Genomic DNA, 8709 nt, shown 5'->3' on the forward strand with positions numbered 1-8709 from the left:
TTCAGCGTGCTTATCAAAACATACATGGCTCCATCCTCACAGCACATGTAAGGCATGTGTTGTTTATTACAGAATAGAATGGCTTGTTCCTGCTTCAACAGTTGAGCATCACCCCGCTCAAAAAAAAAAAAAAACAGTTGAGCATCACCAACTTCTCGTTTGCTCTATAGCAGGGAGGACATGGGTTCTCTGCAGGCTGCAGCCATGGCGACCGCAACCGTGGATAGGGAGGGAGATGGAGAGCAGCAGAAGAGATGGAAGCAGGGAGGGTACAACACCCTGCCATTCATCATGGGTGAGCACAGTGTATTTGTTGATATTTCTTTCATCGCTGCCATCTTCTGGATTATTAACGTTTATGGTGCTGAATTGCTGACGGCCGCATGAATCACCGGCCTGTCCGTTGCAGCGAACGAGATCTGCGACCGGTTCGCCACGGCCGGCTTCAACGCGAACCTCATCTCCTACCTGACGCAGCAGGTGAACATGACGCTGGTGGACGCGTCCAACACGCTCACCAACTTCGGCGGCACCACCAGCCTCACCGTGGTCCTCGGCGCCTTCTTCGCCGACTCCTACATCGGCCGCTTCTGGAGCATCGTCGCGGGCTCCGTCTTCTACCAGCTCGGCATGCTCGGCCTCGTCCTGTCCGCCGTCGTCCCTTCGCTACGCCCCCCGCCGTGCGCCGCCGCCCACGCATGCCGGCGCCCCTCCGGGGGGCCAGCTCGCCGTGGTGTATGTTGGAGCTGCCCAGGATCAGTAGCTAGCACGAGCTCACGGACTCCGACAAGAACTCACGTGGACGCACACACGAGAGAGAAGCTAGCTCTGGAAGTGGACACACACGAACACAGACTTGTGGCGACGAACGCCCCGGCCGGCGAACGGCCTGTATGTTGGCCTCTTTATTCAACTCACGGAACAAGCAAATGACTACAGGATCTTATAGACCCAGGCGACAACGTGACGCACCCGTCGAGCAACGTCCTGGACTCCGAGTCTCTCGCCCAGCCACTAACCGTTGCATGCCGTGCCTCCACGATCCGCATGAGACGCGGGACCCTATCCTGATGCAGCTAACAACCTGAAGACTAACTCCACTAGCAGTTGCATGCACACACATGCTAGCCAAACTAACAGGCTAATTCTATGTGCATGCGACTCCCTGGCCATAGACGTGCACACGACACGCTTCCGGCCACAAGCTAATGCAAAACACGTCTAACACATGACGTGATTAAAACATGTCTATCCTACATGCAAGACTCAAGACTAACTCAAGTCATGATTATTTCTAACAGTGTACGTCTCCATGCTGTGCATGTGCCTCGGCACCGGCGGGATCCGGCCCAGCGTCGTGGCCTTCGGCGCCGACCAGTTCGACCGGCAGCAGGGCGCGGAGGCCTGGGCCAACCGGAAGCGCCGCTACTTCAACGTCTACTTCTTCACCATGGGGTCGGCGTCGCTGCTGGCGCTGACGCTGGTGGTGTACATCCAGGACAACGTCGGCTGGGGGTGGGGCTCCGGGATCCCGGCCATCAGCATGCTCGTCTCCATCGTGGTGTTCGTCGTCGCGTACCCGCTCTACGTCCGGGCAGCCCGTTCACGAGGCTCGCGCAGGTCCTCGCCGCCGCGTTCAGGAAGCGCAACGCCGCCGTGCCGGAGGACACCGGCTTGCTGTACCAGGACAAGGAGCTCGATGCCCTCATCTCCACCAAAGGCAGGCTCCTGCATACTGACAAGCTCAGGTAGTTTAATTCCTCCTAGATGTGCACGAACGAAGGTACAGTTTTCTGATCTCTGACATCCACAACAATAATGCAATGTGCATCAAGATTCTTGGACCGGGCCGCGATCGTGACGCCGGGCGACGTCTCCGACTCCGGGCGGCCGAAGCTGTGGCGTCTGTCGACGGTGCACCGCGTGGAGGAGCTCAAGTCCCTCGCCAACCTGCTGCCCATCTGGTCGGCCGGCATCGTCCTCGCCACCGCCGGCTCGCACAACGGCTCCTTCACCATCATGCAGGCGCGCACCATGGAGCGCCACGTCACCCGGAGCCTGGAGATCCCGCCGGCGACGCTGTCCATCTTCACGACGGGGGCCACGCTCGTGAGCATCATCCTCTACGACCGCGCCTTCGTGCCCCTGGCGCGGCGCGCCACGGGCCTGCCGTCCGGAGTCACCTACTTCCAGCGCATGGGCATCGGGCTGGCCGTCGCCGCCGCCGCGCTCGTCGAGGCCAGGCGCCGCGCCGCGGCGGCCGAGCACGGGCTCCTGGACAGCCCCAAGGCCGTCGTCCCGATGAGCGTCTTCTGGCTGGTGCCGCAGTACGCCATCCACGGCGTCGCCGACGCCTTCGCGTCGGTGGGGCAGATGGAGTTCCTGTACGACCAGTCGCCGGAGAGCATGCGCAGCACGGCCGTCGCGCTCTTCTGGCTCTGCGGCTCCTTCGGGAGCTACCTGAGCACGGCGCTCGTCGCGGCGGTGCAGCGCGCCACGCGGGGCCGCGGGGACTGGCTCCAGGACAACATCAACCGGGGCAGGATCGACAACTACTAGTGGCTCGTCACCTTCGTCATGGACTCATGGTGCTCAACCTGGGACACTACCTCTGCTGCTTCTACTTCTACACATTGAAGCCACTGGAGGTGGCTGAGGAACGTGGCCATCGCGACGAGGAGCCCGGCGACCTCCCTTCTCCACAGAAAAATGGCGACGGGGATGGCGACGGGATGGCATAAAATCGATTCGGATTGTTGTTAGAACGAACGCGTGCTGCATCTGGTTATTGGGATGCTTTAGTAAGTAGTTATCCGTCTGTTCATGCCACAAGGATTACGAGTTTTGTAAACATACTACCCGCAAAATAAAAAAAAAACATACTACCACAGACTGTCTTTCACTTTGATAGCGCACCAGCACCAGCTCAAAGATTTTCTAATGATGGCAACAGCATGTGGGCGTAGTGGAAATTGTTTTTCTAGTCAAGTAGCGTTAAAAAGTTTCCTAACAGTTGCGTAACCGAAACTGTTTGTTTTCAGGAGAGTAGGGTCACAAGTAACAACTGACAAATCACTTGGAAAATAGGATAATGTGAATTCGCATAGTCTAGGACTTCTGGCCTTCTGGGTCCTTGGCTAGTGCATGGATGCGCCTTTTTTCCCCCTCTCTTTTGGCATGTCATGGTTGCAAGTAGTCGTGTACCGAAGATTGAAGTGAATTATTGGAGCTGCCTGGAGATAAGAGGGAGAAACAGGGGTATCATATCGAGACCATGATATTATGGAACCGTTTCTCTGTTTCCATTCCATCGTATTGCTTTAGTTTTTCGTTGAGACTACGACGAAAATTGATTGAAGAAACATCCCTGCATTAGTTTTCAGTATTTGTGGCTACCTGATTACGACTGTTACTTTTTTTCTTTTTCCATCTTGTGTTGGATTCTAAATGGTGATTCTGTGCCCGATGTATCCACAGTATGCTCAGACAGAGAGAACTAGATCACTTTTATAGAAGAGATTTTTTTAAAAAAAAAGGCAAAGAAGAAGAATAAGAAGTACAGATGGTGAACAATCAACAGTAACTATAACGACGTTTATATCAGCTACAGGAAGCAGTGGGGCACAGATGGAGGGATAAAATAAGGAGCAATCCAATGACAAATTATCAAGTGGAAGCATAAGGCTTCCTCCAACGGCGCCCTGGACAGCGCCCCCCACCCTACGTAGGGGGGGCTTTGGGGGGAGCGAGCGGTCCAACGGCTCCCCCTACGTAGTGGGAGAGTTGAAACTCCCCCCACATATGGGGGAGTTGAAACTCCCCCTATATCTCTAATCACACCGTTTCTTCGCGATATTAATCTCGTTTGAACCCCGTAACACGATGATAATGCGTATTATGACAGTACAAATATTGTATGATTTTTTTTAAATTCAAAAACGTTAAATAAATAGTTAGTTAATGAGTGATAGTATATAGGGGAAATAGATATGGGGGGAATGGTTGGAGAGAAGGAGTTATAGGGGGAGGAATCTTTTGGAGGGAGGTAGTAAAATATAGTAAATAGTACGTTTGGGGGGAATGGTTGGAGAAAGCCTAATTTAGGCTCCAGCGGCGGAAGCATCGCTAGTCAGTGAACGAACCAGGCGACAGCCGACAGGCGTGGCTGTTCTCACACACGTTGGGGACAGTGAGGAAAGAGAGAGCGCGCCGAAGACACGAGAGCAACCCCATCGTGTAGGGGTCATATAGTTACATTTCTCAAAACCGTAGATCAAAATCTGACTGTACCACTACGTTTGCGACAAAATCTTCAAAATAAAATTATACTTAGATGATTTTTTGAAACATTTTTTTAATGCGAAACAATTTTTTTAAACTAGAACATTCTTCCAGGAATATAAAATGACCGCCAGTCACATGCATGTTTGACTTCTAATATTTTCAGTGCAACCAGTTCAGATCGTACTCCTAGTATGCAAATAATTTTAGTTTCAGTTTCAGCTAGCCAAACGTTCTTCTTCAGTCCAAACCAGGCTAGCAATACATGGTGCCAGAGCTAGCAAGTACGCACTGTATAGAATCTGCTGCTGCTTGCTGCATGCACGCACAGCTGCCCGTCATCGGTTCAGCAATAGCATTCTATTTTTTTTAGTCTTGGATTTGCTAGCAGCAATAGCTGAGACAAAAATTGCAGGTTTTTTTAGTCGATCAGCGACGGGCCGCCCATAGGGGTTGGATAGAGACATGGCCTGGGCCGTACGCGGTCCACGTGAAGCCCCGACTGGGCTGGTAAGAAATGGGCCGGATTCGTCTTCTGTAAACAAAACTCGACGATTTCGATAACATTTGATTTTCAGCACTCGATAGAATTTTAATTGATTCCCAATTATTGCATATACTCCCTCCATTTCAAATATATATATATATACTATCTCTATTTCAAGTTGTAGTTCATTTGATTTTTTTGACCTTAAGTTTGACCATTCGTTTTATTCAAAAAAAAATTTGCAAACATTGCCAAATTTAAGTTATTTTTTAAGATCTTGTATTAATAAAGCAATCCATAACAAAAGAAGTGATATTTTACACAAATTTTTGAATAAGACGAGTTGCCAAAATTAGAATAAAAAAAGTCAAATGACCTATAATTTAAAATGAAAGGAGTACATTGCTACCTTTGAACCATAAGCCCCCTTTTGGAATCGCACAGGTCCATGAGTGCATGACCCGACATCTTATCCGACAATGACTCTGTTCGGATGGCTGTAGTTGGTGGCTGATGCTGATTTATTGTGAAAGAAATATACTGATGGCTAGCTGGTGCTGATTTGATGTAAGAGAAAAATATTATTGACTGGTTGCAGCAGAACAGAAAGGAACAGAACTAAATCGTGCTACATTCTCGGCAGCTATGTGTTTCGTGTATGTACAGTAGGACATTGTACAATACTGACACGACATATCATCTTCGTGCCGAAAACCGCTACAGTGTTCGTCAGGCGTGCGCCACGCACATCAAGGCATGCCGCAGCTGCCCAGCAGCTAGACCCCAAGTGGAGCACGGTTCTGATCTCCAAATAAAGTGCCTTTCGAAAGCAAAGTCCTTCCGGCATCCCGTCCCAGTCCCCCCAACCACGTAGCCGTAGCGCAGGATTTGGCATGCCCCACCTCCCCGGCCGGCCAGCACCCCGGCACCACCACCACCAGCAGCAGCGGGATCTCCGCGGGGCGGCGCAGCAACCAGCAACGCGTGGCCGGGCACCCGGCCGGCCAAGTCGCCGACGCGATCCGCGCCCGCGGCGCACGGGCCGCACAGCCCGGCCAACAAATGCCCCCGCCGCTGCCGGTGCCGGTGGCGGGGCCCGCCCGCGGCCACGGACCGCGCGCGACGATGAGGTCACGCGGGATGCCACCAGTTTTGTCCCGCTCCCCCGCCGGCGCGCACGAGCACCAGCAAACCGCGCGCGATCCGCGGGCGCAGCCCGGCGACAGCCACCCGTCTCCTCTGCCGCCGGGGCGGCGAGCCGCGCCCGCGACCGGCCGCAAGACGCCGCCAGCCGAGAGCCCGTGCGCCGCGGCCGGACCCGCCACGCCCGCGGCCGCGCCGGGCCCGAACGAGCCGGAAGGTCCGGGTGCCGGATCAGCAGGATGGGACGGGGCGAGCCACGCCGCCGGAGACCAGGCCACCCAACCGCACCACGCCGGCACCGATGCGACGCGACGCTCGCCCTGTGCGCGTACACTTGTAAAGCGAAGTGGGCGCGCGTCCGGCTCTTGTGATTGATTTGGTTGGTGATTGAGAGGAGCCTGTGAACGGGAGGGACCCGGGCCGGGCGGATCGGGATTGCAGGAAACGAACGCCTTGGACTGGGCTGGACCAGCGCGCCGGCCTCGCTGCCGGTCGGTATCGGCGGCGTTCGTCGTCGCTGTCGCGCACCGACTGACTGCTAGCAGCCCCAGACAGGAATTTCAGGCGCGTACTCAGACAGGGCGGGCCTGCGTCTGTATCATCGGTGAATGATTGCTAGATTAGTGCTGCTCGGATCATCACAAATTCATGTCGAGATCGTACAACGCTGCCAGAAGAAGATACCATGCAAAGTAAAGATATGATTTCTCGCGCCATTAAATCTGGACCGAATCATGGGATAGCCGCCGCATGAGTCATGGCCAATTGGCCATGATCATTTTCTCCCTGAATGCCTGGTGGGAGTGCCGGACAAGACAAGGGTCCGGCCGGTTCTCTGACGACCATGACACCATCGCCCGACCAACTGCCTAACCTAGAATGGCCGCTTGGCTTGCAACAGTCACAATGCGGTATGGGTAAAACAAGCCAAACCTGACTGGGAGTGAGAGCCTGCTGGCAGGTTAAGCTCGTTGGACAGGACACCACACAAAATTCAGCTCATCTGACTGGATCGGCAGACAGGAGACGGGATAACTGGAGAAGAATCGCGACCCAAATTGTTCGCAGCCCCGCTAGGCGTGCGCTGCTTTCGTCCAATACAGGACAGCCTTTCAGCTTTTCGAGACCAACAGATGGCTGGTACTGGTACAGTCTTAAAGCTTCTTCCCCACTAGCACGCATGGCTGGTGTGAATGAAACGTAGGCAGGGAGAATGAACTCGATGCTGGTTGCGCAACAAAGGCCGCGTTTAGTTCACGAAAATAGGGGTGAAAAGTCACTGTAGCATGTTTCGTTTTTATTTGGTAATTAATGTCCAATCATAGATTAATTAACGTCATTAGATTCATCTCGTGGTAATCAGTCAGACTGTGTAATTAGTTATTTTTTTAACTACATTTAATACTTCATGCATGTGTTGAAAAATTCGATGTGATGGAAAAGTTTGGGAACTTTTTGGGAACTAAACGGGGCCAAAGACTGATTTGCCGACTGGTGTGTGATTGCATTGCATCACCCGAGTCGATCGATCATGGGAGTGTAGTGTGGAATGATGGCGAAACGAAGCAGAAGCAGTCACAGTACAGAGCAAACAGAAGTCTGATTGGAACTAGGTTCCGACATCATCTAGTGATTCGACATGGCAACGGGTCTCGGAGCTATTAGATTTTCGGAGTTGCTATCAGATTCAGAGCCGCTGGTCTCCGTTGGTCCTTATCTTTCTAGCTCGTGATGCCGAGCTGGTCAATCTTGTCATACTCTGCGATGATTAGCATCTACTCCTCTCTCGTTCTGACAGCATCAGTGATGTCGGCACATGTGATCCAAGCACTTATCTTTCAATCAGTGGGAGTGCAGTGTGGATACCGTCCGTCGAACTTTTCAATCTTTTCTTTTTGAAGGACCAATAGAGCTTGCCAGCAGACCCATATGGCGCAGGCGCCAATAAACAATCTTCAGCTTGCTATTGTTAGTCACGAAGAATTCCTAATCTATAGAAAATAGTCGCACAGAATTCTTTGAGTGTCTTTCTACAATGTCCCTAGTTCCTTGTCATGATCTACAAAATTTGCAGGGCGAAGACAAACATGAATAATGGGAATCGAATTGAGTCGAGGACGGCATATTCACGCCGCCCTCGTTCGGAGTTGAGAGATGTTTTCTTGACTAGGTTCTCTGTCATGGTTTTCGTGTGTCGTCGCGGGCGAAAGCGTGATTCAGCATCAGATTCAAGTGCGAGAGCGATGCCTTCTTTTCTGAATCAAACTGAGAACGACTTTTTTGGCCCCTCAACCTCAAGTTGGGATCTCAGTGACTAGTTCGTGATCTGTTGTGTGAGGTGCAGAGCCATCTATCATTCAGGTTACTGTGTGCGAAGCAGTGTTTCGGTCCTGCATGAGATTCCATTCCGTGGACTGGTCAGAACTCAGAACTGACGGCCCGTCATGTTCGAGTTTTTGTTTCAGAGGCACGCGGCAGTGGAACTGTACTACAAATTGACAGGAAAGTTGGCATTGCAGTGAGAGGATACATGGCAGTGGCATAGTCGGCACCCTGCAATGCTTCGGGTTTAGTCTGTGTTTGGTTGTGCTCCGTAAAATTTTTTAAAAGTCATCTTTCTATGTTTGAAGTACTAAATATAGATTAATTACAAAATAAATTACAGAACTCGTCTGTAAATCGCGAGACGAATATAAGGAGCCTAATTAATCCGTCATTAGAGACTGATTACTGTAGCATTACTGTAGCAATTTAGCATCTGATTACGGCCTAATTAGGTTCATTAGATTCGTCTCGCG

At 52.0% G+C, this 8709-nt stretch overlaps 1 pseudogene; it reads left to right on the forward strand.

Annotated features, from left to right (window-relative positions):
• The first annotated feature begins 185 nt into the window (after positions 1 to 185).
• LOC120700781 lies at positions 186 to 2741 on the forward strand (annotated as a pseudogene).
• The last annotated feature ends 5968 nt before the right edge of the window (positions 2742 to 8709 follow it).

This window comes from Panicum virgatum, chromosome 3K, assembly GCF_016808335.1.
Source record: "Panicum virgatum strain AP13 chromosome 3K, P.virgatum_v5, whole genome shotgun sequence".
Taxonomy (NCBI): Eukaryota; Viridiplantae; Streptophyta; class Magnoliopsida; order Poales; family Poaceae; genus Panicum; species Panicum virgatum.